Source organism: Neolamprologus multifasciatus, chromosome 20 (genome assembly GCF_963576455.1).
Source record: "Neolamprologus multifasciatus chromosome 20, fNeoMul1.2, whole genome shotgun sequence".
NCBI lineage: Eukaryota > Metazoa > Chordata > Actinopteri > Cichliformes > Cichlidae > Neolamprologus > Neolamprologus multifasciatus.
This window is the reverse complement of record NC_140458.1, coordinates 24147295-24172731: the sequence shown is the minus strand read 5'-3', so window position 1 is coordinate 24172731 and position 25437 is coordinate 24147295. Positions and strand designations below refer to the sequence as shown.

Below are 25437 nucleotides of genomic sequence, written 5' to 3'. Positions count from 1 at the left end.
AGGTCCTTTCAGATTTTTAGAACAGCATCTTAATAACCAAGCTGAGTAAGCATGTGAGGAAAGCTCAGAAAAGCATTGGAAATAACACCAAAGAGCCAAAGCACCAGATCCTGGTTGACAGAGCAGTATTTTATGACTTCAAGATGAGGCAAACAAACCTGAGCACCACTTGCATTGACTTCAAGAACACCTGCGACTCAGTGCTCTCCAAATGGATACTGGAGTGCTTGGCACCGTACAAGGCTAAGTGTAGACTGATAACATTCAGTCTACACTTCCTAATGAGTTCCTAATGATAACATAACATTCGGTCACCCGAAGTCCAGGCTCTTTTATCAAAAGAATGGTAAATGGACTGGTTCTTATATAGCGCTTTTCTACTCTTCTGAGCACTCAAAGCGCTTTACACAACTTGTGCATTCACCCATTCACACCCATTCGCACAAGCACATTTCTCTAGGTGCTTTCTAGATAACATTCACACACATTCATACTCCGATGGATGCATCGGAGAGCAATTTGGGGTTAGTATCTTGCCCAAGGATATTTGGCATGCAGACTAGGGGAAGCCAGGAATCGAACCACCAACCTTCCGATCAGTAGATGACCTGCTCTCCCACCTGAGCTACAGCCACCCCGAACGAGGGAGGGTGAGAATTAGTGACCATCAGTTGCACAATCCAAGATGAAACAGGCACCATCTGCAAACACATCAGGAAGATGGCCTCCTGAGATAAGCTGCTCCAAGAATGCCTCAGGCAGCTGAAGACAGATGGTGATGCAGAACAGAAAGAGAAACTCTCATGGATGACCGAGCCCCTGCATGGGATGTACCATCCACAGAAAAAGGAAGTGGCAGACTTAAAAAAAAAATCCTGCCAAAAGACCGTCCTAAAGAACAGAGGTTCTAATCATGGCAGCATAAGAACAGGCCCTAAGCACCAGGTCCATAGAGGCAACAGTCTAGCTCAGCAGATAAGACCCACATTGCAGACTGTGCAAAGGTCCCCTGGAGACTATACAACACATGATGTAAGATGAATGCTGGGACCACATACTCTAAGAGGCACAACCAAATGCCTGGGATAGTGTGCAGGAACATCTGTGCATATGGTCTAGAAGTTCCCAAGTCCCGATGGGAGACACAACAAAGGGTGGCTGAGAACAACAGGGCCTGTGGGACTTGAGTTTGTGTTTGTTAAGTTTGGACCAACAAACACCTGGTGGCCAACCAACCAGGAGCAGAAGACCATAACTGTGACATATGTGTGAATTCCAGCACACAGCAACAAAAGTATAGGAAAACAGAGAAGTACCAGGGGCTGAAGGAATAACTGGAGCAGATAGGGAAGGTAAAGTCCAGAGTAACAGGAACATGAGAAGCTATTACCCCAAAACTGGAAGAATGGCTCCAGCAGATTCCAAGCACAATTAATCTCAATATCTTGTCCTAATAATAATAAAAAGAATTGTTACATAGTGTAAGAATGAAAGTAATTCAGATAAAATATGGTAAAAACATCCAGGGACAGAATATATACTCAGTCTATAATCGAAAATTGTGTTGCTATTACTTACCATGTAGCTTGTTAATATGCAGATCAGCTTCCTCCTCTACCTTGGTGGTAACACTGCATAAAGGGAAACGTAGCATGAAATACAATTACCATGCAAATAAGTCATGTAAATGACACAACTGTCAGGAACCTGCAGCCTCCACCACTGCAGTCTTATTCTTTGAAGAGCAGTAATAATGCAATAAATTAACAGAATTGTTTCAAACTTAACTTAACAAATCTCTATTTGCTCTTCATGTACCTTATCTGTTTTTAAAGGATAAAAGAGAAATAAGGTGCTACAATCTATTCTACAGTCTTGTCTTCTTCCTTTCATCTTTCTTTTCGTCACCTGTTCCACCGATTCTTCCCTCCTTTTTTGCTTTTCCCCTTTTTCAGTTGGACAACTCTGCTTTATCTTCCTTTACTTGTTTTCCTTTCTCCATCTCTCCCAAGACTGACTGATGTTGTGTTAAGGCAAGACAGACAGACGGTGGGTGAGGGATTGCCCCTGACACCCTCTGACACCGGGCCCTATTCAGGCCGTGGAAATGATCGATGTTACATCTAATTTTAAACACCCCCAGTTTAACTATGGCAGACAGACGGTGAGCAGAGGCTAGCGTCTGGCAACACAGCTGGGGCAACCTGATAAGACCTATGGTTAAGTCTACCCGCTGCTGTGTCTGTGTGGATGCACGTGTTTGTGTGTGCTTCCTTCTTACTTCAGACAGCTTTCTTTGCACAGGAGCCATCTGTCCTGTATTTAAAGGGGAGTTGGAGGGCACAACTTTAGATGACACAGATGAGGATCTCTCTGCCCTATGTGCTAAATCTACAAATATTGCTCAGTGGAATACCACAGAAACAACTAATTGGTGATATAAAACACAATAAAAGTTTTGCTGATGTTGGTATTTCCCCAATGTGTGGTATAGGTCATAGGTTATTTAATGGGATTTAAATTTGCCAGTTCATCTTGTAGAATATATTAAATATGGAAACATCAAGGAGTAGTACAAGTAGTAGTGTCAAATGTACTTAGGTCCATAATTTGCTGGATAAAGTAACAGTTTTTGTAGTTTTGCCTGTTTTTTGCCACCACAGTGGATTTTAAAATCAAACAATCAATAATTTAACAAGTGCAGATCTTCAGCTTTAATTCAAGGGGGTTTGACAAAGAGATTAAATTAAATTTTTAGGGATTTGAGCCATTTTTATACATAGTCCCTCAAATTTAATGAACAATTAACTGACAAGTAGTTTCGTGGCAAGGTGAGGCCCATTCCCTTGTTATTGTATGTCAAATGAACAGACCTAATAGCCAAAGTTGATTCAAAGTGATGAATTTACATTTCCATGGTTCAGAACAGAAACTTCACAGCATCTAACTAAGCCAAGAAAATTTTTGAGAAGGTAGGCATTTCATTTTCAAAGTCTACAATCAAGAGATGTCTTCATAAATGGAAGTACAGAGAGTTTATAAAGATTAACTTATACACGATTGATAGAAAGAGAAAAATACTGATAAGGAGAGCAACAGCTGAAGCATACTACATCGTCTGTCAAAGTGGTAAAGTCAATGTTATCTTATGGGCATGTATGGCTGCTGGCATTTTGTGCATTCAAGTTTTTTTTTATATGCCTAACATGAAATAATTATTATATCAATAAAAAATAACTTTATATTGATGATAATGCACTGCCCGTATTTGCAGAAACTTCGTGCTACAGTGAAATGCTTTTTCATAGCCTTTGTAGTTTGAAGTATACACCATCAGTGCTCAGAGATGCCTTAAAGGAATGTCACAAGATGTCAGCAGAGATGAGCTTGGTTAACTGAAGGTTGCTCTGGCTGTTGATTGCTTGTTCGATTGTTGATTGATTGATAGCTGGGCTACAAACCTGGCTCTGCTCATTAATCTTTAAAACAATCACCGACCATACACTGAACCATGTAATTGTTCCGGACAAAAGAGTAGAAGTGGACAGAAGTCAGAGAAACAAGCTTATTTTTTCGGCAACAGTGTTGTGAATCCTGGTGTTTGTCAGTGTTTCTCCTTTAAGCTTTTGTAACTCGCCCTGATGATGATTTATGGCTGGCTGGGAGAGCTGATTAAATCACTGAACAGAACGCCAGGTAGCATTACCGAGGCCATCACCACTATATATGGCCGTCGCATAGCAACCACTACATTCCTTTCTGCCTGTTTGTCGTTTGAACTGCCCAATTGTCTCTCAAGCTCGCTCTCTCTCTTTCTGCTCTCATTCTCTTTCCCTTTCTCTGCACGCGCAAATAGTGTCAAGAGAGAATGCGAGAGCCCCGATGAATTTAATTATTCTCTATGGATACAGCACTACAGAATTCTTAAGTTGTGCACTCCCAATTTAGGAGTTCACAAGAACAATAAAAAAAAAATCACAAAGGCATGCAAGGATTGTCTAATGGATTTGCAGGTCTAAATTTATTCATGCAGGTTTCAATCTCACCTCTGTCAAATGTGTTGCATGAAATTCATTGCATGAAGTGTGCTGGTGCTTTGTTCATTGCTCTGTAGGTGCATTGATTATTATTTTTTTCTGTCTCTCTGATGTTTTCTTTAAAAAATTAAATCCAAACTCCTCAGCTGATCGGCCACAGGGTCCAGGTTTAGAGTTTTGCTCCAGTACAGTTGTGTTACAAACTTAATCATAGATTAAATCTACTCAGGTCCCAAAAGGTAGTGTGCCAGCAAACAGGAAAGCAACTGCAGGTTAAATAAAACTGTTGTGAATAGCTAATGTGTAAGCTAATGTCAGAGGTAGTCCTCTTTGTGTTTAAAGCTGGGACTAAACCTGCTGTAAATGCTCTGTCATGTCAGACACATAATATACCAGTTAAACAGCCTCCCAGCAGCCTCAGCAGTTGATGGCCTGTAAATTGTTGATCAGTGGCTTGGCACAGGCCACCCAAATTGATTCCAGGAGCATCCTCCAGGAGTGAGGGTGTCTCGACAAAGGCCAAATATACAGCCATGCATTAGAATGAGAAAGGGGGGGGGGGGATGGAAGTAGAGAGAGGCTAGGTAGAGGTAGAGGTAAAGAGTAGAGTGAGAGAGAGAGAAAGAAGGGTGGAAATGTCAGCGATTCTGTGTGTGTGTGTCACAATGGAGATATACATGAGAGACACGAGAGTGGAGGGTGGAAGAGAGGGAAAGAATAACAGTGAAGAATGAAAGTGTCTGTGTGTTTGAATGAGTGGGTCGCAAGAGACAGAAATACATTTAGAAAGAAATTTTAAAAAAAGGAAGAGAGATATTTTACCACATAAATCATATAGATCAGTCTTCATGAAGTATATTGTTTTATTTAATGTGCTGTTATCCATCCATCCATTCAGCCAGCCAGACCTATCATAGGGCAGATGCCAGGATCTGAAAGTCTCTTGCAGAGCATTTAGCACACTCATGTAAGGAATTAGATCAGCATTTTGAAAAACAGATGCTGACAGCAGTGTCATGTCTTAACATGAAATATGGTGTGTGGTCATAGCTGAAGATAAATGTAGAAAAACAGGTTAGTCCAAAACAGTAAAGTAAAATAGTATAACTAAGCTATTTAACTCTTGTTTAAATTCTACCAAGAATAATCACATAGCATCTGTGGTAAATAATAGGACCCCACCTTTTGGGTTGTTAGGTTTGGTAGTTATTGTCCCTTTCTTTGACACTTAAGCCCTTGGAAAAATGACGTAAAGGGAAAAAAAGTAATGTAAATTAGCGAGTGGCCCTCTCTGATTCGTGTGTCACGGAGAGGAAAATGGAGACTGGAAGGTGCAGCTAAATGGCTAAGAAAATCAAACAGCTTAAAGGATGAGAAAAAGCAAATGATGAAATTGGACTGACCTTTAAAATGTCTGATCAAACGCTGTATTCTTAATTCTGGTGGTTTCAGCCATCCGTGCCTCTTTTCAAAGTGCATTTTCAGATTCATTGAAGAAAAAAAAAATCCATTATTTATTATTAATTGGTGTACTTTGGCTCACTTTTGACTGTTTTCTTTTATTTCAATAAATCCATTTTTTTAAATATTAAAGAGGTTAATAATCTTTTACTTTGTAATTCACTCAATTTTATTTGGATGATTTAATCAATTTGCATTTAAATGTGTTAATCTTTGATTTTTGTGCAATTATCTTTTAATTAATTTAACATTTCATTACTAGACAGACAGACAGACAGACAGACAGACAGATAGATAGATAGATAGATAGATAGATAGATAGATAGATAGATAGATAGATAGATAGATAGATAGATAGATGTGTCTTTAACACACCTAGGAATAACCACTCACAACAAAATACACCAATTAAAAGCTCGGGAGCTGTGGGACTTCACTCATTAACTTGCAAAGTTTTGGAACCAAACAGAGACCAAATTCATCAAACCAAAGTTTAGAATGTTATTTCTGCCCCGCCAGTGTAATTTATCACGTTTAGGGAAGCTGTCACCAGTTAAGTGGATTGCCCGTAATTGTGGCTGGCCCATCACTAAACAGAACCGACTAAACCAGCTCATCAGGGACAGACTTGTGAAATGGAGGGTAGCGATCTCTTTATCCCTCAGCAGAGAATTGAAGGTGGCAATCTCTCTTTCTCTTAACTTGCCTGTCTTTCCTGTGCAGTGTTTTTTCTTCCTCCCTACTTTAATGCCTCACAGCTCTGGATGTATATCAGATGTATTATTGTGAAAGGGTTTGAAATGCTTAACAAAATGCAGAAGGATTTATCTAAATACGCAAGTCCTGCGTGAATACTGGGAAAACTCCTGCTACACAATATCCATACAATGCATTATTTCTCTTTCATGCTATGTTTATACTAGACTAAATAGTATTTTAGATTTGAGTGAAAACTAATTCTTACATATATAAAAATGTGTTCGCACTCCCCTTGTTCTCACTTTTCTAGATCAGTCATGTTATGATCAGCTAAAATTGTGATTCCACCTCTGAATGCTCTCTTTGCTGTTTGTGTGTTCACAGGGACGTGAATTGTTTGCATAACTTCCAGAAAATCCAAATTTTGTGGATGAGTACACACAGCAAATGTTCAGACAGGCAACCGCAGTGCCAGATGTGCCTTGAACAAGACCTGTGATGAGGACTGTCTGGGTGCCTATATTTAAAACAAACAGAGATTCAGACATTCATTCAGTCCTGTTGCACTAGCTCCTACCCTCAAATCATATTGAAGATGCAGTACAATGTGGCATCGCTCATATTTAAGCTGCTCTCTCTCTTTTTTGTAATAAAAAGCAAACTCTGAACCCCACAGTGACAGTTTGTAGCAGCTAACACTGTTTAAATTGCACTTCAGCTCTTTAGCCTGTGCACACACAGACAGACTTTTACAAGCCTCAGCCAACGGGCCAAGCCCGGTCATTTCATGCCAGAGATCCACGCCAATTTCTCAGAGCTGACTGATTTTTTAAGAGAGATCGATGAACCCGAGGCTTATCAGATGAACAGATGTCACACAGAGAACTATGGGTAATTACACTGGACTCACAATTCCCATCATCCCTATCCCCCCCATGTGATTGAGTTTGTGTGAGTGTGGGTCAGAGAAAAGAGAGTGGCCCAGGGGCAGCTGGTTGTCTTCTTTTATGAGGTATGTCAACCTAAATAATTACTTTGCTGTGATTTGATCCCGTTAAATGACAATCTTCTGCTTTCTGTGTGAGATGTAAACTGGCTATAGTTTCTGTGGTAAAGTTCATAATTAAGATGTGACAATATTCACAGACTCAGAAAAAGCTGGGAAAACTCAAAATATCAAGGCAACATGATTGAATCCATTTTCAATATTTCTCAAAGTTTGACTGCTGTTGACTTAGGAAAGTCAACAGCAGTCAAACTGTTGCAGTTAAACATGTTGTTACATGTTTAGACAAGATTTTTGGCTACCTGAATTTTCATGTTCACCTAATTACAATATTCCTGTGAGGTTAACAATAAAATTCTATCTTCAGTGCCACATATTGCTACCCTTCCTGAGGATGGGCTTGTGTTCGTTGCATTTGAAAAACCAGGGACCTTGTATATAACAACACATGTAAGTTTGTGTGGTGGGGTGTGGTCTGCGGTGCCGTGAGGATGCACCCGCATGGCATCCGCAATCACGCCCACGGGGACTCAGGGGTTGATGGGTGTTGTGGTGGTGTGACAAATGTTGAATAAAGATGGCTCAAAACAGATCTGTGGTCCCGCCATGCCTTAATTCCAAAATGAACTGCTGAATATAGTTAAATGCATAGTTTCAAGTGCTTCCAAAAATTCATTCAAATAAAAGTATTTGTTGCATTATTAGCAACGTTTAACGTAGAAAGCCATTTCCAAAAATGTTGGAGATTCTGAGAATCTGGAGAAATGAGTACTGGATCCCTGTGATCTTTGGCGCTGCATTAAAAACAGGAATGATTCTATATTGGAAATCACTACATGGACTCAGGAACGCGTCCAGAAATCACTGTCTGTGATCCGTGTTCACAGACAGTGATTTCTGGCATCTATTTCAGTCACATCTACAATTGAAGATTAAAGTTCTGTCATGCAAACAAGAAATCGTGCACACGATCCAATAATACTGCTGTTTTCTCTGGGCTAAAGCTCATTTAAAGTGGACTGAGACAAAGTGGAAAACTGTTCTGTGGTCAGACAAACAATATCACTTCCATCCTCCTACACCGTGACACCCACATAGAGCTGTTCCAGAGTAGTTAAAGCGTGTAGGGTAGTGAAAGCTGTAATCTTTGGAGGTTCTTTAGGTGAACTGGAGATACATCCAAACATAAATGAATAATACCTGCATGTTTAAAGTTAAAATGTGTGTAAATGTATACAGACACATCAGTTTGATATGAGCACTATTCACAACAAACCAGTTGTGAGAAAAGTTACATCCACTAAACTTTTACTAAGAATCAGAATGCTCCACAGTCAAGTGCATATATGCTCACATGGATGTGTACAAGCACAATGCTGTAATTTGTAAGGCTGACTTGAGCAACAACAAAATCCTTGTTATGTAGCTTAGGAAAAACTCATTAGGGAAACAATGGAGGAGGAAGTTTATTGGACTGACAAGCCTTCATTCTTTTTGTCATTGGCATATCTTTAATTCTGAGTCAGCTATATTTGAAAATTGTACTGAGATGATCAATTACTAGTTGTCACTTTTACCCTGGAGATCATTATACTTGCCTTAGAGAATTCAGTTCAGTCAGCACCACTGTAGTTGAGGGAAGATTGTTAGTTCCAGCTGCAGTAACTTATATTTTATATTATACGTGCATGACTGCATAAGACAGAATAATCATTCCTGCCTGCCTTTCCATGTGCATCCATGGAAACCGGCACATAGGGAAAGCCGCAGCAAGACCCAACACCAAACAGAGCAGGCACAAGCGACAAGAGATCTGCTACTCTTTAAGTCAGATCCAAAACAAAAGGAGCAGCTGTTGTGGAGGTGGGCTGCAAAGCGACTTGCAGGCGCACAGGAAATGTGCACTGCAGCTGTGCTTGACTTCTTAGCAAATCTGTTCAATTATATAAATATAAGTCTTATAGAAGCCTGTGCAGATTTCTAGTAAGACTATAATTCCCATCTTGGCTATATCATAGTGTGTGGATAATGTGGACCCAGAGTTGCAGAGTTGAAGACTTAGTTGCTGGACTAAAGACAAACTTTTATTATGTGAAGCTGAAAACAAAATTCAAAAACCCAACTTATTCCAAGACACTGCTTCATGCAACCACTACTTCTACTTCAGGATCAATCCCTAGAAAAAAATGTGTGAGTGAAATCAAGAAAGCTGCATTAAATGTTGTGTCAATTGCAGACTGCAGTTTTTAAAGTTCTGTGCTGATCATCGGGCCAAAACAAAGCTATTCTCAACTATTTTTAGGACTACAAAAACAGCTGTCAGGACATCAATCCAGTGGCAGGTGGAAGCTGAAGAAGAAGAAATGTGTTCGGTATGTGCTGTCAGTTTGAAATGCAGAGTTTGTTTGTATTTCTTTTTTTTTTGTTGTTTTTGAGTTACCTGACTGCAGCTCTCGAAAGTCATTTAATTCCCAGATGTCATTAAGCTGGCATCAAGCGTTGATTTGCTTTGTAGTGCTTTGTTCTTGTTTGGAGAGCTATTTGTTCAAGGGTTTCACTGCAGGCATTTTTAACAGGAAACTCTGACTTCTTTGAGTTTGTGTGTACGTGTGGGTTTGTTGTTGCCGCTATAAATTGTTGCTAATGAAGCCGTGCTAGCTCCCCATCCGAGCAAACTTTGAAACGAGAAAAGAACATTGGTATAGCTGCTGGCAGACTTGATTGCTGTCTTCAAATGCAGCATCCATTAAGATGATGTAAATGTATGCGGCAAATGCACTTTCACTGTTTTAGCAATATTCTAAAATATTTCATCCTCTAAAATTCAAGAGAAAATAATTCAAATATAGGCTTTGCATTCCCATTGCACTTACATACAATCACGTATCTGCCTCTTTGTAGATCGTACGGATAAAGCAACAAGGGTTAGCTTTCGGTGCACCCAATATAGTTTGATTTACCTGTAGCCATTTAAAAAGGGGGGTGCACAATATTCCCCCTAATGTGAATTGAAAAGCACTGGAGGAGAAAATCATTTCATCACTCTATCTGAGATGGTGTCACAGGGGAGAGGGAGAACTGACTAATGTGTGTGTGTGTGTGTGGGGGGGGGGGGGGGGGTGGAGACAGACAGTCATTTCAGTGGATCCACAGAGGATAAATGATTACCTCTGTTAAGATGGAGCTTTGAGCTGAAGAGACTGCGTGATGCTGTGATATTGAAGGCCCGGTGTGAATCCTATCGACCACAGTGCATCACCACCCACACAGCCTGCATTCATATACACCTGCTAGCTATGCACTGGGTGCACAGTGTCACCACAACACCTTCTTAATATTGAGCTGTAACACCTTATGAAGAATTCATGATTTCACTGCTACCCTTCTTTGCATTTTCTCTTGAATTGTATTTCTGCCTGTCAGACTGACGGTCCGTATAAAGAACTGTCTACACATTTACACCCTGGAAAATGCTTAATGAAGTTTAGGACCAAGCTAAACATTATTAAGATTGTTACCTTTGTGTTTATTTGACAAGTTCTAAAGATTGTGCAGGGCAACCTTTTGTTTCTAGTTTGACTGCAGTGAATTTTGAATCCATTGTGTTTCTGCCAGGCATGACCACTGGCCATGTGGTCAGTGTTGGGAAGGTTACTTTTAAAATGTATTCCATTACAGAATACAGAATACATGCCCCAAAATGTATTCTGTAACGTATTCCGTTACGTTACTAAATGAGAGTAACGTATTCTGAATACTTCGGATTACTTAATATATTATCATGCTGTTTACAACTACATGAATGTACTATTGCTGTGATTTATTACTGTTACTGAAGGTCCGCGGCTCCGAACCGTAGTAAAGGGACCTCTGGCTAATACGGTGGGTTCCCTGTCGGGCTTGTAGCCGAAAAATAGCTTTACTTTGTTGTCTGGGTCAACTTTGCTAGCGAGAGACAGAGAGAGGCGTTGAAAGGCTGCTCCAACTGAACTTATTGTTTTTGGAGGAAAACACGAACATGGTGTACAGTCCAGTCTTAATAGCTTACTTACAACTGGGCTCGTCAGGCACTCTTCTTGGCTGCAGTGGTTATTATTATATTTACATGCTTCCAGCTCCCGTCTTTGCTCATGACAGCTCGTAGCTGCCTATTAGCTTAGCACAACAACAACAAAAAGGCCTCTCTCACCCAGGAAACACGCAGAGAGAGAGTGTCACCCTGTAACCATGGCAACCGTAACCCTGCCGCCTGGAACAACAGAACGTAGCTGTCAAACAAAACCCAAACAGGCCTGACCCGCCACAATATGAAACAGGGAAGTACCGCCGTGTAATCCATTTATTTCAACAAAGTAACTGTATTCTAAATACCACCTTTTTAAACGGTAACTGTAACGGAATACAGTTACTCATATTTTGTATTTTAAATACGTAACGGCGGTACATGTATTCCGTTACTCCCCAACACTGCATGTGGTGTACGCCATTTTATCAGTTGTAATCACAGAAAATTTATTCAGAGCTATTATGACTTCTAGAAAGGCTACAACAATGAGGTCTGTCACCAGAACGACTCATCCATGTGGTATTTTTTAAAGCTGATTTTAAACCAAAACTCTAAATATAACCTGCTCTGGAGTGTTATATTTGTTCAACACGAATACATATAGTTATTTTAAGAGCTAGAAAAGAAGGCAGCTGAACTTCTTTAGGTTTTTTTTTTTTTTGAAGATGTCTCACCTTTCATCCAAGAGGCTTCTTCAGTTCTGAAACCAACCGGTTTGTAGGTCTGGTCTGTAATGGGTGGTTAAAAACCTTTAGTGGTAATGACCCATGCCTTTTTTTTCTCACATTTGCTCCTGTGATGACGCATATGATTAATAATGGGTCAACAACCACCTCCTAAAGGAGAACCCCTAGTAAGGTTTAAATACCTGAGACTCTCCACCTTTTCTGATTCAAAACTTTTTGGGTGACAGGTGAAACGTCTTCCAAAAAACCTAAAGTCCACTCGTCATCTTTTTAGGCTCTTAAGACTATCATGACGAAGATGACTGAGGACCTAGACAGATATAAATATAGTATACAGAGTATAGAGAGCCATATTTCTAAGATTGAAGACTTGTCAGCATACCTCAGTCTTGTTTAGAAGTAATCACCTCTGGACCCAGGACATGAGAGAAGTTGAATATGATATAAAGAAAGGGCTTCTGTTATCGCTATTGCAAAACAATGTTAACTAGTACTCGACAATAAAGCAAAAAGCTGATGCATGTACTACAAATCACACGAGAACTACAGAATTTAGGCTAAAATATCTAAAGCTTGCTGTGCTCATGGTAAACACGTTTGTTAAGGCAGGAGAAAGATGGTGGTTATGTTGAATACAAACATTAATTTGCAGGATGTCGGCTTCTGCATGACAGTATGACTCACTACAACAATGCACTGCCACGACCTTCACATCCTAACGATCTGTCTCTTTACATAATCCCACAGTTCAGACAGGACTTAAATTGCAAGGTGAACAATTGAATATTGATGCAATTTATTTGTTATCCTGCCAGACTTGATTTACAGCCTCAGAACCACTCAATCATGAATCAGTCTACAGATTCCAAAATTCAATTCTCGCACACCATTAATGATAAAGTCATGTTGACAGAACTGAAATGCCACTGCTGTGTTATAAGGGCATAGTGAAGTACAGCAAATACACAGTAAATGTATCACATTAATTGTGTTATGGGATTTTCAGTGAAAAGAAGTAATTTAATGTCATTTGCTTGAAAGTTGTTGCAAAATGAAAGCATTCACACCCTGATTCAGACAGTGATAGTTAATCTGGAACAGGTGACTGATTGTGGCTCACAGATCACCGGAGTATGTCACATAATGCTCCGTGTCTTTTGAACTGGGGACTAATTGTACACTGCAACATGACTCCAATGCAAATGATGAATTTCCCCAAAATGATGTACCTATTTTATTTGACACACCACTTGTGCTGTGTAAACAAGCTGCTGCAACAGCTTCCACTTAACACTGAGGTAGTTCCACATTACAAATGGAACACAAGGAATCTTTAGAGACAGAAATGCTACATAAACAATCAAATGTGATGTTTCATATGATGCTCAATCTCTTCAACATATTTTCAAATGCTCAAAAACAGCATGCAAAAATGCACTTTTACCAAGGCTAACCAACTAATACTGCGAGATAGATTCGACTAAGAAGGAATTGCATGAAAATTGCATCTAATTACAGTCTAAAGAACACATCTTGCTAATTATTTGAGTAATTTCTGGATGTCCGTCTGTACATTTTCTACCTCTCTTGAGGGGCCCGCTCATACATATATGCTTGTTTAGCCTTTTTGGGAAAATTCACTGATATAGGCTCTGCTATGACAAACTGAGAGTCAAGCATCTCCAAGCCTCGTAACCTTGGGCCTGGGTGGCTGCAGCTTATTAAGCAGAGTAGGTCATTGAATAATTGGAAGGTTGGTGGTTCAATCCCTGGCTGCACCAGTACGCAAACCTATGTATCCTTGATACTGAACCCCAAGTTGCTCTCTAATGCATTCGTCACCATATTAATGTTTTGAGAACGTTAGATAGAAAACAATTAGATGCAGAAAAAAGTATAAATGGGTGAAATAGGCATGTTGAATAATTGCTCAGTAGAGTAGACTTATCCTAACCCTAACATGAACCTAGGTCTAACCTAAATCCTAAAACAAAGTCTTTCCACTCAAACAGGCCTTTGAAAGTGTGAGGAAAAATGAGCTGGAAGGGTTCTGATGGTTTGACGGGTTATTGTTCATTTATTAATTTTTTTGTCAATGGCTCCTGTATCAAATAACTTCAGTTACTTGCTCATATTTTTTTGGGACAAAAGCTGCAACCTGTAATCTGCCACAATATGTCTCTTCCCCATAGTCTCGTCTTGAGCGGGCACAATTACACACACACTGTATCCATAGAGCAACTTCTCAGTCCTCTGTAGACTACCCTTTTTAAAACAGGTATTTAATGATTTCCTGCATGTGATGTTTTAGGGCACAGTAAAATCAGTCAGTTGTGTCTACAAATCCATGAGTTACATTGTGTCCAAGCCGCATTGAACAAGTACTTATTTAATGCACTGAGGCCAGAGACTTGAACACACAAACACACACAGAGTTCAACATGTTCAGATCTTTTCTATAGCTGCTGCAGACCTATATAGTCCACATCTTTAGGCTACATTCTCATTTCAGTGCCTCAGGGGACGATTCTTTGAAAAGGGCAGTGACCAAACAAGATGCTCCATGTATCTCACTACTCATGTTACTATAGCAACACAGTCATCTCAAGTCTCATAAGGAGTGTGAGCGTAAATATCCTATAAGCCTGTGTGTGTGTATGCCTACATGGGTTAAAACAACAACTGTCTGCCTTAGCAAATTGTGTGTGTGTGTGTGTGTGTGTGTGTGTGTGTGTGTGTGTGTGTGTGTGTGTGTGTGTGTGTGCGCGCGCGCGCACAGCCAAGACGGGAGAAAGAAATATGGTTGTTTTTTGGTGTGTTTATAGGCTCCCTGAATCCTGGACCTTTTATTGAGCTGCTTTATGAATTAACATCTCAGAGATGTCACAGTAAAGACAAGTTAGTGTTTTATTCATTGAAAATAGAACCAGTCAGTAGATGATTTGTGTATGCAAGACATCGCTTTTGGGGGGAGGATGTCCTAATTCTGTATTAGAGCTCAGGAATACTGCACTGAGAAAATAAAAGAGGGGAGTTGGTCAAAAGTAGCAAGGTGGGGCACAGCAGTGGGGGATTTTTTCCTTCTCTCTGTTAGAAGAAGAGCAAGCTGCGACATTATTATTATCATTATTATTGTTTGAGTAATTGATGGCGCCTGCCACCTTTCGTGTAATCAACACCTTCTTACATTCCTTTCCTGGTGTGAAGCAATTTAAGTGCTCACTAACCTCACTATATTGCCAAAAGTATTCACTCACCACATCCAAATCAGGTGTTCCAATCACTTCCATGGCCTCAGTTGTATAAAATCAAGCACGTAGGCATGCAGACTGCTTCTACAAACAGCTGGGGATGATTGTGGTGTGGGGAGGTTTTTCAGGAGTTGGGCTTGGTCCCTAAGTTACAGTGAAAGGAACTCCTTCAGCATACCAAGACAATTCGGAAAATTTCATTCTTCTTTGTGGGAACAGTTTGGGGATGGCCTCTTCCTGTTACACCATGACTGTCCACCAGCGCACTAAGTTAGGTCCATAAAGACGCGGTTGAACAACCTCGATAAGGAAGGTCAGAGACTGCATTTCAGGGTGTTTCATCCAACATCAGGGTTTGGCTTCTGGAAGAATGGTCAAACATACTCCTAAACTTTGTGGAAAGCCTTCTCAGAAGAGCTGAAGCTGTTATAGCTGCAAAGGATTGTCTGACATTGTATTAAACCCTATGGATTAAGAATGGGACGTCACCCAAGTTCATGTGTGCAAAGGCAAATGAACAAAGTGCTTTAAACGCAGTGTACAAACATTTCTTTAAACCGTTTAGTCTACCCTCAAAGAAACTTACATTACAAATATAAAGGGCACGGCTTTCTTTAAGTGTAATCACTCCCCATGTATCCTTCTCATACACTGCTGCATGTCTTTCTGAGTCTGCTGAATGAATGAATCACATCAAATACCCTCGGTGTTGCTTGAGTTGTTCAAATATTTGAAAAAGGAAGTGGCAGTGAAGGAGACACAGACAGGCAGGGGACGTTGGATGAAGAGGAACGACACTAGCGGGTTGACATTTGTGTATATGTGAAAATTATATCTGCCGTAATTGCTTTCTCAGTTGTGCATGTAACATGGATCTCCATGACGGACTCGGTTTTGTAAGTCATCCATCATCGTCCTCATGCCACCACATAGTTTGTAGCACAAATTCAATATGAACATGTCGTAAAGATAGAGGCACATTACGATGTGATGGTTTCAGTGTCTGCCTTTATGTGTCAGGATGCATGCTTGTGACTGCTGAGTGCTCATTCAGCAAAGGGCTGCTTGCTCTACAGGCTGCAGGCACCCTTTGATGGCCTCTCTGTTTCGCTGCAAAGTTAACAGGCTAATCGTTTGCTCTGCTATTTTCTTACAAATTACCTAAAATTAGATTAAAAGTTTAATAATGAATGATTCCATTATAATCACAGAACTTGATACAAAACGTTTTTAAGTTTATCTCAAGAATCCAGCATGTTGAGTTGCAAATAAAGAGCAACATGTAGACATGACACTTACTTAGGCCTTTTCTGTAACAGAGTCACATGCTCGATGAGCAGTGGGTTACCAAGGGCACTGGTAAAGAAGAGTAGAGCCTTGCAGAAGATCATATCTTGATTGTGTCTAATTAGATCATATTTAAATTAGTGATTAAAGGTTACTTTAGCCAACATTCTCTTTTTAACAATGTATCCAATACCTGCACGTGGTTTGCATGTGGATGCATGCGTAGTGGCAAACCTAAAGCGCCGTCTATTTCACTATTTTGGTTTTATGGCATTTTCATTTAACTCTTATTATCTGCTTAAACTTAGTGACGATGATCAACCCTCATACAGATAAGGATAATGGCTCATTTCTGAACACAGTGGCACATTTAACTGCTGAAGAGGTTTATCAGATTTGCTGGACACAGACAATAGTCAAAATCAATGTTCGTAGCACATTGTGTTTTAAGGGACAATGATTTCACCTCATACACCTATAGTGTTAATATGTTAACTGTGTACAGCTGCTTCAAAGGTTATCAGATCATTAAATGACTCTTATCCCTGATATCAATCCATTAATTGTACTACAGGCACCTAAGTGCCTTTAGTACCATACTAATAGGCCAGAATGTCTGCATCATCCATTCTGATCACTGATAAAGCAGAAATGGCCCAGATTACATAAGCAACCTCCCCAGAATAAGAGCTGGTAAAATCTATGTTAGTGTCGTCCAGTCCACTATCGCACCAATGTGTGTACTAGATTAACCTGTCCACTCTAAGAAAGTGGGTTTTTGCTTCTATGAGGTGTGGAAAATCTTTTTAACACCCAACAAATTTAATTAAAACCACATTTATTTCCTAATTAATTGGTTTAGGATGTCTAAAAGAATTCTGGTGCCTCACAGGACACAAATCTCTCCAAAGGGAAATTTTAGCAAATGTTCTATTACTTCCCAACTGTTCTCATAATTTTCAAATGCTGTTATAGCTAAAATGTTTTTGGGTCCAAATGCAATGCTCCAGGCAAAAAATATCAAAAAGGTTATATGATATAGCACTTAGTGTTTCAGTGATTATTTATAGGTGATATGTGTCAGCACAAGGGGAACTAGAAGCTCCAAAAAACGAGTCAATAGCAGAATAAGCTGTTTGGCACCAGCAGAGAAGATCTGGCAAGTGTTTTTTTTTGGCGCAACCCACATACTCAATGTTGCTGCTCAACCCACAAATGCATCTTCCTTACAAATGTGGCACCATTAGGGGGAAATAAACGGGCTTTCCAACATCCCTATGAAGCATCAGTACAACAAAGAAATATTTAACCATGCATAAATGCATAAATATCCTTACATCCTAGAAAATCAGGAAAGAATCCATTCAGTTTCTTAACCACGTATCCAACTATCCCCAGCGCTGCAGGGGCACTGAAGTCTATCCCAGCTGACATGGGTCAAGAGACAGTGTACACCCTGGACATGTCTCCAGTCTATCACAGGGTACAGACAATCAGCTACTGCTAAATATGCCATACTTTTTGTGACACATGGCCAGGTAGTGTGTGTTTATGGGAGGTACCTGCTCTGCAGTCTGCTTACCTTTGCCCTGCATATACATCTCCCACACACAAGCAGCAGAGCGGTGACTCAGCTGAGCAACAAGCTTCCCATGCAGTTGTCATTTTTAGAGCATCCCTAGGCCTCTGTCTAGAAAAAAACAAAACATTGAGTCAATGGCTGATTTGAGGATCTTTTAAAAACCAAGCTGATTTTTTTATGTAATGTCTAAGACTTCTTTTTTATCATCTGTGCAATAATCACGTGAATGAAGTGACGCTCTGTGCCTGTATTGTATTGATATGCTTATATGCAGCAGTTTCTCTGCTCCAGAAATAGAAGCAGCTTTTGGCAGGTACTGTAAAGCAGACAGCAGACTGCTGCAAACTAAGAAAGAGAAAATTCTAACAGAGCCTAAAGTACTTTTTTCTGAGGGATTTTTGGTTTGTCAAGTGGCCAGTTTCAATTCAGCTGGAGACTGGGAGAGCCGAAGGGATGGGGATTGTTAGCATATTTTCTATTGGTCCACACAAAGTTTCCCAGTGACTAACTAGGATGTTAGATAAGTTTTCAAAAAAAGGATAGCTGAATGGATGCTCAACTCAGTAGGTCCTCTGGGAAATTATTTTCAAAATACTTTGTTAAATGTTAGTTAATTGATGTTCGTTTTGTTGTTTGTTCTTTACGTGAACAATACCAAAAGCTGTGTGCATTTTTAAGAGCTACTATCAGCTTCTAAAAACACACACACACAACAAATGACATGTACTGGTGACATGGTGGGTGTCACAGTTAAGGGTCAAAACACCCAGTGAAGACTGTCTGATGACATCCTCTCCAGGCGAAAGGCTGCAGTTGCTTTATAAGAGCGACAGCATTTGTGGCATCTTTGGATTTTTTAAGCAATTTTCTAATTTTTGTGATATTAGAATATAATCTGAGTGTAAAATATGGGATTTGTCTTTACAGTTACTGTTACCCACTGTGTTAACATAGTTTTAGGTATGTTGCTAAAGAGATGAAATGGTAATCACACCAAATGTGGCATTGCACATGCACACTGGGAACCTGGTCACACAGCTGCAGTTACACAAGTATTTATACATGTGCTGTACTGACGCTTATGTTAACTCCATGTTTAACATATCACTGCCTTGTAAATACTTTCAGCTGTGTGGGGTCTAAAGATCTAAAAAGGTTTTCTGGGTTGTTGTGGCTCAGGAGGTAAAGTGAGACATCTTCTAATCAGAAGGTTGTAGTCTGACTGGCTCTTCAAGTCTCCATATCAAAGTGTCCACGGGTACAATACTGAACCATAAGTTGCCCCCAACACTCACACAGATGTGTTCATTGGGTGAACGAGGCTTGTAGTAGAAAGCCCTTTGAGTGTAGAAAAGTGCCATATACGTACTATTCTGTTTACGATTTTAAAATCCTGTCCCAACTCCAATGAAATTACAATATGAACTAAGAATGATATCTCTTGGGCAGCTCTTTACCACCATCAGGTCTGGGAGCTACCAGGAAGATGACAGTAGCCTTCTGGCAAACATCTTGGACACAGTAGAGAAAAATACCACCCCGTCAATGAGACTAGAACAGCTGATGGTCGTGAGTCAAGCACAAAATCTGTGAAGTGTGTTCACTTTTATCTCGCAGGCTGCATATTACAAAAAATCATCAAGTGTGTCAGCATGTGTGAAAAATGCAAAACAGCACAATATGGCAGTGCTTCTAGAGCAAACTGCTGCAAGCTTATAAGAGATCAAGAAAAAAACATTTAAAAGATGGCCATTCTGGCACCAAGTCGAAAAAATGGAAAGGAACCATTGTCATTTCTCCTCCATCACTGTCCTCCTCCACCCACCAGCACACATCCAAAATCACTGCTTCCCCTCCTATCAGATCCCAGTCAATGATCTCAAACTTCCTATAACTTGCCAGACCCTGGCCAGCATCGCTGCTCCTTATTGAGTGTTAAATTACATGAATTATGCATTCTGGCTTAGAGCAGGAAGTTCTCGTCAAAGACTTTATGGCACATGGTCCCATCCTAGATATTACAAAGATGGTATAAATATAGAGTTAATCTAATCTCCATTATCCACTTAAATGATGATATCTGCTTTGATGTAACCTACCAGTAACCATTAACATCACAGCTGCCTTACAACATAGTGCATTACTGTTATATACTAAACTTCACCCCAGTGCTGAAAATCAACCTCTTGTGCACTTTGCTTTGTTTTCATGCAACCTTTAAATAACAAAAAGTAAATATATTTCAGTTTCTTTTTCAGGACACTCACAATTTGAGAAAATTAACTTCAACCTCATGTCATGTATGGATCCTCTATCTGACAGAAAAAGCAGAAAACTAAACTAAACTAAATGAGGACATTCGATGTAAGCTTTACATTTCCAGTTCATCAAATGTCACTGCACACTCCTTACCTTCTAATGTAATCTCTCTTCTTCCTCATCTCACATTATTTTCTCTCCCTGAGTAATACACCATTTGTACCTTTAGCTGGCAGACACACTGTGTCACAGTTTGCACAGAAACACTTTGTGTGTTTGCTGATATTTGTTGAGCTGTTAGAAATGTTGCATTTGAAATGACCTTACCTTAAAAAAACATTGCTCCTCTTCTGTAGCTTCAACTGAATGATGGAGCTGTACTGTGACTGCAACTTCATCTACATCTGTACAAAGAAACATAATTCTGGATCATTCCAACCCACTTTAACACCTTTGTACAATAAATGATACATAAATTATATGCTTTTGTGTCTTGCATCTTTTTGTGTGTGATAAGCAGTGGTTATGGATACACCAATAGCACTGTTGTTTATGTGTTATTGTTCTGTCCATTTAAATTTAAATTGGTTTGATGTTTGAAGGTGTGCAGGGAGAGGAAATAACTCCCCTGAAATGGCTTAAACCTAAACTAATGAACCTTTTTTGAAAATGCAAGGGATGGGAATGACAGATATCTGTTTTAGAATGTATAATAGCAAAAGTTGCCAGAAAAATAAATATTCAAATAAAGTGCAGATAGCTGAAAATTCTACTTAAGTATAGTAACAAACTATTTTTGCTTTGTTACAGTCTGCCTTTGCAGATTAGTAAATAAGAAACCAGTTAAACAGTGACTTTGCTAATACACCATCTCAGTTATTCAGTTTTATTTTTCCTGCTTCTAACTCACTTGTTCCCTAAAATACGTAACAGGTGCATGAGGAAGAGATGGTCAGTGTCATTCACTTCACCTGTCAGTGATTGGTATATATTATCAGGCTACACAAAATCATGATGGAGTCCTTTTATTAAAGTCACAATACACCTTTACACTAATTCCTTTTGCATGTCATACTCGTGCAAACAATGGAGAAAAGCTTTGGACACGATGTAAAAAGACCAAAGGCCACAAGTAAAACACCCAGCAGCTCAGTGCGCAGGCAGAGTCTTACCTGGCAAGTATCACCATGCTAAAAGTGGCCAAATGTAAGGCACCAAGAGGCATGGCACATCCTAAGAGATTAAAACTGAGCATTTCTCTCCAATATAAGAGTTAAAAAGCATAATACACACATACAGGCTCACAACAAAGTATTTCTTTTTTCTTAAAGTACCAGCTCCTTCTGTTAATAGTCTTCCTTTGAGTCTACATCCAGAAATAAAATGGAGACATTTTACAAGCACTGCAGCATTCATGAAGACGGGTTATACAAAGCCGAACATTAAATTCTGAATGAATTCAATTATTTCCAAAACAAAATTCCAATTACCTCCTCCGAATTTATATAAAGTGTTTATTCCATTCCCCCTGTCCCCTTATCTTATTTCCCCTCTTTTGTTTATAAGTGTATCAACTTTAATTCTTTTTGGCAGAAAATTAAACTTCATATTTTCTCTCTGTACTTCTTTGTCTCTCTCTCTCTCTCTGTCCCTCTTTTCTGCCCTCTCCTTTTGCTGGTATCAAAATGCGTGCAGCGTGAAATTAAAGCCAATGCATTTCTGACTCTGAAATAAATTCACCCTCCTGATGAGGTTGGACTTGGTCCAAGGCTCAGTGATGAAAACACTTTTACACTTATTTTCCTTCATGGTAGAATTATCCACTGCCTATTATTGTTCAGCATACATGACTCTTTCCTCTGGGAATGTGGCTGCCATGTTTAACAGGGCGTGCTATTTTTCATGGCCATTTATGAATTCTCTTCATGTCCTCAAGTGCCTTAAAGAATCTGTGTTTTTCTTAGGTAAAGTGTTAGATCTGACCAGTACAAGCTATGATTTGAGCATATGGTTTCAAGGCCTGACCATGTTCTTTGTATGGGCATCATCGGGCCAGTTATAAATTATTGATAAAAGGAAAATGTAACAGAAAAAAAATACGGCATGCCTAGGGCATACGGCACTCACGGGAATGACAACATCAATGACAAGATGAAGGACTGGAGGGAACTGAGGGCTTAAATACAAGACGAACGATGACGACGATTGGAGACAGGTGAGTATGAGGCTGAACTTAGCCTGACTAATGATGCATGGAATAAACTGGAACACAATACACAGGTAGACAGGCTGGCACAAAAAACAGGAAGTGAAAAACATCGATGTGAAAAATAAACTGAACATGACAAAACTGAAAACACTGGATGAACCACCCAGGAACCCTGACAGCGGTGTAACGAGGCAAAATTACAATATTTGGTTCTTCAAACCAGCTGATATGAAGACTGCTTCTGAAAATGCACAAAATGTACAGAATTGTGACTTTTTATTTCTCTTTGAATGCAGCATTAAATTAGTGAGGGAAATAAATGGGGATAGGTTGATTGGAAATAGGTTGACTGGACAGACTGGCGACCTGTCCAGGATGTACCCTGCTTCTCGCCCTAAGACAGCTGGGATAGGCTCCAGCGCTCCCCGCAACCCTGAAGAAGGATAAGCGGAAGCGAATGGATGGATGGATGGGTACTCAGAAAAAATACTTTGAGTCAAATGTAAATGATCGAATCTTCTCCAAAATGTGCGTCATCAGTCTGTTCATACATGATAAACATCTAGGTGTGAACACATGTCGTTGCAACAGATAGCATTATCCAATTTACATCTTATACATGTGATTAGTGAGTGCTCTCTGATTCCACATGGTGAACGCAGGAAGTGATGTAACTCCTTTGTGCACTGGGCTAATTATGCAAGCTCTCTTTATACTTAGCCAAAAAGCATCTGCCTCTCAGCTGTTAGTAACATAGTAGTTAATGCACAGTCATGTTTATGGTGTCTAATTGAAAATAATTTGCGTTTAAACTAAACAAAGAAACCAATTAACCAGCTACGATTACCTATGGATCTGTGTACTTGTGCATATTCAAAAGCTTTCCAGGAGCCGGTAAAACTGGAAATCTAAAGTTTCACCACCCAGCATAAACATATTGTGTGATATGGGGCTTTGCCAAACATGAAAAGGCTGCTTTACTTTAGTTACCTTTTCCTGCCATATGCTGTTTTATATACTAGAAATACAAAAGCACATAATTGTCTTCAATTAAGTTTTTTTTTCTAACAAGAAGTCCCAGAATACACACACTTTTTTCTTCAAGTAAAACACAGAGTATTACTAGTATGAACAAATAGCACCAGTTCGACTGCAGAATAATAACATTATGGTTCTTCTAGAGGATGTTAATAGAGATGAAACAGCAGACTGTAATTCTTTTAGTCTTTAAAAGCAATGCAGTTCCAGCTCTACAAGCTGTAACTTACTGTTTTGAAGGCATAAAAGTTCCAACTAAACTTCTGCTGTTACATATTGGATTTTCAGCAATGCTGCCTCTGAGGCAACTTTAGCAATCGGTCAGCTTTGATAGTCTAATAGCACCCTCCGCGGCACCAGCTCAACGATGATGTATTCCGGTTCGCAGATGACCAAAAAGGAGCTGAAGGCAGATGAAAATGACTCTGTAGCTCATAAAATATTGATTATTGAAACATATAGTCCGATTTTCTTGAATCATGGCCTCTTGGAAGCCATGGAGAGTGTTAAGAATTACAACCAGTCCTGTTTTATTCATGACTTTGTTCCTTATAGCCCCCAGAGGTATCATTATTGCTCAATTGCCAAATAACCATCTTTGAACTTTTTTTTTTTCCTTCACCACTCATTCAGAAAAATTGCTACGGCTCATCATCATGCAAAGCTGAGAGCCAGGACCATATTTAAAATTTGAGTTTATTTCCCCTTTAATCTTTGATGATTATAACTCACGCAGCAGTGCTCCAGCACTCAGGTGGTGATTATTCATTCACTGGCCCTTTTCTCTCTTGGCTGCAGGTTGCTCCCAGTCCAGCCATATTAATCAAGTGCTGCTCTAATTGACTGATTAAGTCGTGTCTCCAGAAGCCAAAATGGCTGACTGACTCATTAAACTATGACACATATTCTGGTTGCAAAATGGCTGACTGCAATCCAATTTCCCCGTCTTTTATAGGCACTAAAAATTGTCCTTTTTCCCATTAATTCAGATTTAGTGTTGAGTCCAGTATCTTCGGCGAAACCACACGTTCGATCAAAGAGTGTTTCCAAAGGAAGAGAGTTGCATATGGCATAGCAACAACTTCATTAATTTTTCAGAACTATTATTCATTCCTGACACAGATAAGTCAAGACCCACACTGATGCTGTGTGCTTTTTTCATTTGAGACAGGTGAGCTCTCACACACAGTCACAGCTTCTGAACTTAAAGCTAAATAAGCTGAGCTTAGTGACGGCTGTCTGAATATTATTTACTGTTCGTAAAAGTTTAATCTGTTTGCTAAAGTCTCAAGAACATTTTTAAGGATTTTTTAAAAAGAGGATGTTCCTGTTCTGACTTTATATAACTAAGTCACTAAGTTAAAATTTTATTTATTCAGCAGGAATCCAGTAAAAGAAATGTGATTCATTTTATAGCCAGAGCTATCATTTTTATACCTGGCAGGATTATGTAGGTAATATCACCATTATTATATCCCTCTGTCCAAGATTTTGTTGAACTCCCTGCCTTCTGTCCTCCATCAATAAAATATGAGAAAACTCAAAATGACCTCTTCTTCGCTGGCAAAATTAGCAATATATTTTCATAAGCCTTGGTCCCAGAATGAGGATGAATTTGTCATACGGGTCCCAGGTTAAGAAATAAGGCCTGCATTGGAGAGGAAATGTGCTACCTGTGGGCTGCCAAGTGTCTGTGCAAGAACCCACTGGGACCAATTCATTATATTAGCATTCCCCATGGCAAGAGTTTGTCTACAGGAAAATGCAGGAAAATATAGCGGCCAGGGAGATCCATCAGCACTGAGCTAATGAGGCAGCAAAAAATTAGTGAGTACCTAGCAAAACATAGTCACACA

The 25437-nt window shown here is 39.6% G+C and overlaps 1 long non-coding RNA gene across 2 annotated transcripts; it reads right to left on the bottom strand.

Moving 5' to 3' along the window:
* Positions 1-314: 314 nt before the first annotated feature.
* LOC146494968 (uncharacterized) lies at positions 315-25437 on the bottom strand. 2 transcript variants are annotated; one of them, XR_014871608.1, is made up of 4 exons: positions 20662-25437; positions 18076-20535; positions 1579-1631; positions 315-1450 (listed from the first exon to the last, which is right to left on the bottom strand). It is a non-coding gene; the product is annotated as an uncharacterized LOC146494968 (long non-coding RNA). The 2 variants fall into 2 exon arrangements; XR_014871607.1 differs by having other exon boundaries at positions 322-1450; positions 18076-25437.